The sequence below is a fragment of the Vulpes vulpes genome, chromosome X (genome assembly GCF_048418805.1).
Source record: "Vulpes vulpes isolate BD-2025 chromosome X, VulVul3, whole genome shotgun sequence".
NCBI lineage: Eukaryota > Metazoa > Chordata > Mammalia > Carnivora > Canidae > Vulpes > Vulpes vulpes.
The window spans coordinates 58,431,129-58,438,891 of record NC_132796.1 but is presented as its reverse complement, the minus strand read 5'-3'; positions in this window follow the sequence as shown (position 1 = coordinate 58,438,891).

Here is a 7,763-nt window from a genome sequence, read left to right as displayed (position 1 = left end):
ACTATTGAGACTTCATCAGGATAAAAAGCTTCAGCACAGTGAATAAGATAATCAACAAAACCAAAAAGCAACCAACAGAATAGGAGACGATTTTGTAAATGACATATTGGATAAAGTGTTAGTATCCAAAATCTATAAAGAAATTATCAAACTCAATACTCAAAAACGAACAATCCAGTTAAGAAATGAACAGAAGTCATGAGTGGAAAACTCTCTAAAGAGGACAGCCAGATGACTAACAGATTCATGAAAAGATGCTCAACATCACTTGGCATCAGGGCAATACAAATCAAAACCACAGTGAGATACGACTTCACATCTATCAGAATGGCTACAATTAACACCTTAGGGAACAATGCAAGGATGCAGAGAAAGGATATCTTTTTGTTCTGTTGGTGGGAACACAAACTGGTGTAGCCACTGTGGAAAATAGTATGGAAGTTCCTCAAAAAGTTAAACGTAGGGGATCCCTGGGGGGCTCAGCAGTTTCGCGTCTGCCTTTGGCCCAGGGCGCGATCCTGGAGTCCCGGGATCGAGTCCCACCACGGGCTCCCGGCATGGGCCTGCTTGTCCCTCCTCCTGTGTCTCTGCCTCTCTCTCTACGTCTATCATGAATGAATAAATCTTAAAAAAAAAGATTTAAAAAAGTTAAACATAGTACTACCCTATGACCTGGTAATTGCATGACTAGGTACTTATCCAAAGGATACAAAAATGCTTACTCAAAGGGGCACATTTACCCAGTGTTTATAACAGTATTACTCATAATAGCCTAAATATGGAAAGAGCCCCAATGTCCATTGACTGAAAATGGATAAAGAAGATGTTATATATGTATACAATGGAATATTACTTGCCCATCAAAAAATGAAATCTTGCCATTTGCAATGGCATGGATGGAACTAGAAGGTAGAAGGTCAGCGAAATAAGTAAGAAAATGACAAATACATAAGTTCACTCATATGTAGAATTTAACAAACAAAACAGATGACATAGGGGAAGGAAAGGAGAAATAAAATAAGATAAAAACAGAGAGGGAGGCAAAACAAGATACTCTTAAATATCGAGAACAATCTCAGGGTTGCTGGAGGGGAGGTTGTTGGTGGGATGGGCTAAATGTGTGATGGGTATTTAGGAGGGCAATTGTTGGGATGAGCATTGAAGGTTATATGTAATTGATGAATAACTAAATTCTATTCCTGAAACTGATACTACACGATATATATTACCTAACTTGAATTTAAATAAAAAACATCTTATTTTAAAATAAGTTGATTTTAATCCTAGCTAGCTTAACCAAACATTAATATATTCATTCTTAAATATTCTCTTTTCAAAACTTTCTATAATGTTCTTTATTTTATTATATTTTTACAAAGATTTTGCAGTGAACTTAAATAAGGAAACGTCAAATAATGAAACTTATTTTAGGACAAAATTCCATTCTTTCCTTCAACAAAAATTTAATTCATTCTCTTTCAATACAGAGATATACACCTTATTTTTTAGGAGTCTTCGTTACATTTTTGGGGACTTTTAACTTAGAAAAATGTTCTAAGGAAAACGAAGAAATTAGCAACTGTGAACTGTTTCATCAGCAATGTTTTTAGACTGTCAAAGTTATAAATATATTTGATACCTTCTAGAAACATTTGTTTCTTCATAGAATATTTTGTAAAGTTAAAAAACCTTACTAATGAACTTATATTTGTATTTTGTTTTTCTGTAATGAGAAAGGCAAAATTTGCCAAACACAATTAGTTTAATGTTTAATACTTTATTTGGATATGATCCAGATATTTGGTAACTTTCCACTACTTAACAGCAAAACTCTTATGTCTCAAGTTACCAAAAAGATTTTGGAAGATGTTTCCAAGTAAAATCTGTATCATGCCATGTTATTGGTGACAAATTTTGTAACAAAAATGAGTTTACTTTCAGTAATCCTATGTAGAACTAAAATTTTACGTTTAATTCTGATACTTCTAAAGTCAGGTTTATTTTTATTTAACTGACAAAATTAAACTGACTTAAATACCAATTATTTTTCAGGTCATATGAACTTAAAGAACATTCTATGTACATGTCTATCTATCTATCTATCTATCTATCTATCATCTATCATCTATCTATATACACATATATATTATGTACATGTCTATATATATATACACATATATATTTTTTTATTGGAGTTCAATTTGACAATATATAGCATAATACTCAGTGCTCATCCTGCCAAGTGCCCCCCTCTATCCCCATCACCCAGTCACCCCAAACCCCCGCCCACCTCTCTTTCTGCTACCCCTTGTTTGTTTCCCAGTTAGGTGTGTCTCATATTTTGTCACCCTCACTTGAACATTTTAATTATTTCTTTTTAATTCTGACAATTTGGAATGCTCATTTTTATGTTTGCTTTTAAACTATTAAATAGAACTCAATTAAATTTTAACAACCACACATTAAAGATACACAGGAAGAATCCTCTGATGTGTACATATGAGATGCTCTAAATGTCATCTTTTAAATTGGCCAATTTTTGTTAGTCATATGTAATTCACATACAGTATTAGTCTCAGATGTACAACATAATGATCCAACAATTCTATACATTTCTCATATCATCAAGATAAGTGTACTATTGGGGGCACCTGGATGGCTCAGTGGTTGAGCGTCTGCCTTTGGCTCAGCTCCTGATCCAGGAGTCTTAGGATTGAGTCCCCCATCAGGCTCCCCACAGGGAGCCTGTTTCTCCCTCTGCCTGTGTCTCTGTCTCTCTGTCTCTGTCTGTGTGTGTCTCTCACAAATTAATTGATGAAATCTTAAAAAAAAATAAGTGTACTCCTAATCTCCTTCATCTATTTCACCCATCTCCCACCAGTCTCCTCTCTGGCAACCACCAGTGGGTTCTCTGTATCTTATGGTTTTGGGTATAATTGTAAATGAGATCGATACCTTGATTTCTCTTTCTGCTGTTCCGTGGTTTTTAAATTTTGCATCCTATGGCTTTGCTGATTTCATGTATCAGTTATAGTTCTGTTTTTGGAGAGGTCTCTTGGGTTTTCTATATAGAGTACCATGTTGTCTGCAAATAGTGTAAGTTTTACTTCCTTGCCTATTTGGATGTCTGTTGTTGTTGTTGTTGTTGTTGTCTGATTACTGAGGGTAGGACTTCCAGGACTGTTAGTTAACAACAGTGAGAGTGGAATCCCTGTCTTGTTCCTGGCTATAGAGGAAAAGCTCTGTTTCTTCACATTAAGAATTATATTAACTGTGGGTTTTTCATTTGCAGCCTTTATAATATTGAGGTATGTTCCCTCCATCTCTACTTTGTTGAGTTTTTTTTATCATGAACGGATATTGTATCAGAGGCTTTTCTCCATCTATTGAATGGATCATGTGGTTTTCATCCTTTCTTTTATTAATGTTGTGTATCATATTGACTCATTTGTGAATAATGAATGATACTTGCAGCCCAGGAATAAATCCTACTTGATCATGGTGAATTATTTTTGTAATATACTGTCAAATTCCATTTGTTAGTATTTTGTTGAGAATTTTTGCATCCAGGTTCATTAGTGATATTGGCCTTTAGTTTTATTTTTCAGGGGAGTCTTTCTCTGGTTTTGAAATTAGAGTTAATGTTGGCCCCACAGAATGAATTTGGAAGTTTTACTTCCATTTTGATTTTTTGGAAAAGTTTGAAAGGAATGGATATTAACTCTTCTTTAAATATTTGGTATAATTCTCCTGAGAAACTGTTGACCATGTACATTTATTTGTTCAGAGAGTTTTTATTACTGATTCAAGCTTTTTGCTGGTCATTGGTCTGTTCAAATTTTTTTTTTTTAAATTCTTCCTGTTTTCATTTTGGTCGTTTATAAGTTTCTGGGAAGTTATCCATTTCTTCCAGGTTGTCCAATTTGTTGGCATCCAATTTTTCATAATATATTTTTATAATTGCTAGTATATCTGTGGTGTTGGTTGTTATTTCTCCTTTTTCATTTGTGATTTTATTAGTTGCATCTTTCACCTTTCCTTTTTGATAAGTCTGCCTTGGTGATTATGAATTTTATTAATTTTATCAAAGAACCAGCTCCTGATTTCATTGATCTGTTCTATTGTATTTTTGTTTTTATATCATGTTTATGCTGTAATATTTATTATTTCCCTTCCTTTGTTAGCTTTAGTCTTTGTTCCTTGCTATTTTTCTATCTCCTTTATGTGTAAGTTAGGTTCTTTATTTGAGATTTTTATTGCTTCTTGAAATAATTCTGTATTGCTGTATACTTTCATCTTATGACCACTTTTGCTGTGCCCTAAGATTTTGTACTGAGGTGTTTTCATTTTCACTTTTTTCCATGTATTTTGTATTTATTGTTTAATCTCCTGGCTGACTCATTCATTCTTTAGTACAATGTTGCATTGTTTAAACACCATGCATTTGTGGTCTGTCCAAATATTTTCTTGTGGTTGACTTCAAATTTCATAGTGTTGTAGTCAGAAAGTATGCATGATATGATCTCAATTTTTTGTACTTATTGAGGCCTGATTTGTGACATATTATGTGATCTATTCTGGATAATGTCCCATGTGCACTTGACATGAATGTATATTCTGCTTCTTTGGGATGATATCATCTGAATATATCTGTTAAGACCATGTGATCTAGTGTGTCTTTCAAACTCATTTTTTCCTTGTGATTTTTTGCTTAGATTATCTGTCCACTGAAGTAAGTGGGGTGTTCAAGTCCCTTACTATTATTGTGTTTTTATCAATGAGTTCATTTATGTTTGTTATTACTTGATTTTTATATTTGACTGCTCCCAAGTTGGTGGCATAAATTTATTTATTATTGTTAGGTCTTCTTTCTAGATATTCCTCTTTATTTTTATATGGCACCCTTCATCTTATTACAACCTTTGGTTTAATATCTAGTTTGCCTGATATAAATTTTGCCACTCCAGCTTTCTTTTGATGTTCATTTGCATGATAGATATTTCTCCTCCTTACTTTCAATCTTCAGGTGTCTTTAGATCTGAAATTGGTGTTTTGTAGGCAACATATAGGTGGATATTTTTTTAAAAATCCATTCAGACACCCAATGTCGTTCAGTATTGGAACATTGAATCCATTTACTTTCAGAGTAATTGTTGATAGGTATGTAATGCCATTTTATTACTTATTTGTTACTTGTTTCTGGATATTTTCTCTGTTTCCTGCTATTAATTGTCACTTTTCATCTTTCCTTCACACTTAAAGAGACACTGTTGATATTTCTTTCAGGGCTTGTTTAGTGCTTTCAAACTCCTTTAGTTCCTATTTGTTTGAGAAACTATCTTTCTATCTTTCCTATTTTGAATGACAGCCTTGCTAGATAGAATATTCTTGGCTGCAGATTTTTCCCATTCAGCATGTTGATTTTATTCTGCCACTTTCTTCTGGTTTGTCAAGTTTCTGTGGAGAGTTTTGCATCTAGCTTTATGAGTCTTCCTCAGTCAGTGAAGGACTTATATTGTCTTCTTCATTTTAGGATTTTTTCTTTATCACCTTAAAGAAATATCACAATAATTTTGCAAATTTAACTATAATATGTCTTCTTGTTTCTCTAGTAGGTTGATTTATCGAGAAATAGCTGAGCCACCTGGATATGGATGTCTGTTTCCTTCTCCAGATTATGTAACTTTCCAGGTAATATTACCTCAAATTATCTTTCTACCCACTTTTCTCTCTTCTTCTGAGAGTCATAGGATACAAATGCAATTATGTTTGATGGAATCACTGAGTTCCCTAAGTTTACTCTCTTGATTCACCATTCTTCTTTCTCTAGTTCAGCTGCATTATATTCCATAATTCTATCTTCATCACTTATTCATTCCTCTGCTTCTTCTATCCATGTGGGCATTAAATGCAGTTGGTTATGAATATCAGTTATTACATTTTTCATTTCTGCCTGATTGTTTTTAAAGTCTTATTTCAATGGTAAGTGTCTCCTGTTTTTCTTTCACTCTTTTCTTAAGCCTAGTGAGTATACTTATGATTATTACTTTAAATTCTCTATCAGGCATATTATTTGTATCTAATTTCATTGGTTCTTTGGCCATGACCTTTTCACCTCTTTCTTTTGTGATGAATTCCTCTTTCTTGGCATTTTGTCTAGGTCTCTGTCTTCTTTGTGTTAGAATATCCTGTTAAGTGTCCTGCTTCTGGGAGTAATGGCTTTATGAAGAAGATGTCATGGAGTGTCCAGAGCTTGGTGCTTCAGGAAGTGTCTCTGCTGTGTTCTGTATGCACTTTGCTGCTGTGTTTTGGCTGCTCTATCTCTCAGGTCAGTCATCTGCGGGCGTTCTCCTTGTCTGCAGTGCAGAGTGTTTGTACCTTAGAGTATGGAAAGTTTTAACTAAGTGTACTCTAGTCTGCTTCTTATATGAGACCTGATACAACTTCCACTATAACTGAAGGTATGTAGAACTCTATGATTGGTAGATGCGGTGCATGAAAGGGTTTGTGTTGATCTTCCTGGGAAGGGGCCTCATATGCTTCTCCTTAGGCACAAGGAAAGTTGTAATTTTCTTGTGCCTTCTTGTACTTTTCTTGCCCAAGAAAAGTTGTACCAGCAGAGAATATAGGGGCATAACTTGGTGTAAGTAGGTTAGACAGCCACTGTTGGTGTTGTGCTATTTACTGAAGCTGGTTTATGTTGAGGCACAGAAGAATCAAATGGTTCCAGCCAGCTCCTTCGTCCCCAGAGAGGGGCAGCTGTGCTTGCTGCTCTCAGGGAAGCACTCCAAGAAGAGTAATTTCCCCTGAAGAGGGAAAATTATGTCCACCAGCTCATTTGTCCCCAGAGAGGAAATGCTATCTCTTGCAGATGTGCTCCATGTAGAGCAAAAAGGCTTTCTATGTGCACCTTAGGTGATCATTAGGTCACACCATCTGCTCTGGGGTTGCTTCATGCCTTCTCTCCAGGAGTAGGGCAGTGTCCTCAGGTCTGCATCCAAGTCTAACCATTGGACACTTAATACTCTGGTCCTTGATTCCTCCAGTTACAAAAACTCAGGGAAATAATCTGCTATTATTTTCCCAGCCAATGGTTTTGGGTAAGTCTTCTTGTGCAATCCCCTGTATGATCCTATCTTTCTCATCTTTCTCCATGACCAAAGCTCCCTCTCTTCCACAGCTCCCATGATCAGTTTTTCTTCCAAACCACATTTTCACACTTCCTACCTTCTTGAAGGTTGCTTCTTCACTCGCTCCAGTTGTTCAATTCATTCTTTCAGTCCTCAGGTTGTTTTCATAATTATTCAGAATGACTTAATAGTTTTCTATCTATATTCAAGGGATGAAGCAAGCAAGCAGTGGGCTAGAGGCAGGCTCACTTATTTCAATATATATTTTTTCTTATTTTTTATTAGATTTCTTGTTTGACCCATTCATTCTTTTGGAGTGTGTTGTTTAATCTTCATGTATTTGTGGTATTTCCAAATTTTTAAGGTGCTTAATTTAGAGTTTCATAGTGTTGTGGCCAGAAAATAAGCATGGCATGATTTCAATCTTTTGTACTTGCTATAGCCTGATTTGTGACCTAGTATATGATCTATTCTGGAGAATATACCATGTGTACTTAAAAATAATGTATAGTCTGCTGCTTTAGGGTGGAATGTTCTGAATATATCTGTTAAATCTATCTGATCCAGGGGGACCAGCCTGGCTCAGGTGGTAGAGCATGTGACTCTTATTCTTAGGGTCATAAATTTGAGTCC